This window comes from Homarus americanus, unplaced genomic scaffold (assembly GCF_018991925.1).
Source record: "Homarus americanus isolate GMGI-L3 unplaced genomic scaffold, GMGI_Hamer_2.0 scaffold37032, whole genome shotgun sequence".
Lineage (NCBI taxonomy): Eukaryota > Metazoa > Arthropoda > Malacostraca > Decapoda > Nephropidae > Homarus > Homarus americanus.
In genome coordinates this window covers 6,889,134-6,890,868 of record NW_024731852.1, presented here as the reverse complement: position 1 = coordinate 6,890,868, position 1,735 = coordinate 6,889,134, and the positions used below count along the sequence as shown (strand labels likewise).

General features: G+C 46.8%; 1 non-coding gene across 1 annotated transcript; it reads left to right on the top strand.

The window, feature by feature from the left end:
* Window positions 1-268: 268 nt before the first annotated feature.
* On the top strand, window positions 269-342 carry Trnaa-cgc. The gene has a single exon. It is a non-coding gene; the product is annotated as a tRNA-Ala (tRNA).
* Window positions 343-1,735: the final 1,393 nt, after the last annotated feature.

Genomic DNA, 1,735 nt, shown 5'->3' with positions numbered 1-1,735 from the left:
AAGAGAACCAACGAACCAGTGAACCGCTTATATAGGAGCATCAGTTCGTGTTCAGTTGAGTGTTCACTTTACGCCGGGCCGTCAGTCACCTCGTTACTCGTGCCTCGTTGAACACTGAACACGGGTCAACCCAGCTGGAGATATTAGTTTTTTTTTTTAGGAGGGCAGGGGTTCCCCCCCAAGGATTTATATAAAACATTGTGTCTACCACGCTGGTTTAAGTAACAGCGGGTGGATGTATACAGTATATGTATGTATGAGTGCGTGGCGACCTGTGGTGTAATAGTCAGCATGCTCGCCTCGCAAGCGAGTGGACCCGGGTTCGATCCCCGGGCAGGGTGAAACTATGGGCAAGTTTTTTTTTACGCCATTTGCCTCTGTCTACCCGGCAGTAATTGGGGGACCTGGATGTTATTCGATTTGCGGATCGTGTTCCGGGGTAATAGTTAGCCAGTGCAGTTGGCGAGTTGTCCGGTCTTCTCGGACTATTCCTTTACACTGAGTCATGCAACTCGTTAACTCAGGGTGTGGTTGTTGTGTTGGCGACAGCTTCTACACCTTAAACAAATTCACGCCTAGGTGGTCATTGGGCCGGCCATCTTCGTTGTACGAGGGGTAACCATTATTATTCATGAGTGTGACAGAGTGTAGAGGTGGCAGTGTTTCTATGGGCGTATGTGGGCGATTCTTTTGACATGCATTGTAGGTGTGTAATGTGTGTGGGCGGGTATAGAGCACAGGTGGGCGGCCATTGTCCACTCCGTATACCGCTGTTTAATAAGAGACCATCCGGGCGTGCGTTCTACCTGCCAGACTTCACCCCCCCCCTCCCCACAGTTTAAGCCTTAACTGGTAAAACTTAAGTCACTGTAGTCAAGGGCTTATATCATCATACTCTAGGGTTTAAGATTAAACACCTCAACACTAACCTAACCTAACCTAACCTAATCTAACCTAACCTAACGTAATCTAAACTAACCTAACGTAATCTAACCTAACCTAACGTAATCTAACCTAACCAAACGTAATCTAACCTAACCTAACCTAACCTAACCTAATCTAACCTAACCTAACGTAATCTAACCTAACCTAATCTAACCTAACCTAACGTAATCTAACCTAACCTAACCTAACGTAAACTAACCTAACGTAATCTAACCTAACGTAATCTAACCTAACGTAATCTAACCTAACGTAATCAATTTAATCCAATACAACCTAACTTAACATCAAGTAGAAGGGTATTATATAGATAGATAGATAGATAGATAGATAGATATTCAATAAATGTATCACTGTCTCATTATTGACAAACCTTTATGTATGTTGATTATGTAACCTCAAGACACAAACCCCCCCCCTCCCTCGACACAGACACTTCCTTAGACACTACCCCAAACCACCCTCAACACCAGACACTTCCTTAGACACCTCCCCCCCCTCGACACAGACACTTCCTCAGGCACTACCCCAAACCACCCTCGACACAGACACTTCCCTAGACACCCCCAACCCCCTGACACAGACACTTCCTCACCACCCCAAACCACCCTCGACACCAGACACTTCCTTAGACACCCCCCCCTCGACACAGACACTTCAGGTACCCTCCAAACACCCTCGCACACAGACACTTCCTTAGACACTACCCCAAACCACCCTCAACACCAGACACTTCCTTAGACACCTCCCCCCCCTCGACACAGACACTTCCTCAGGCACTACCCCAAACCAC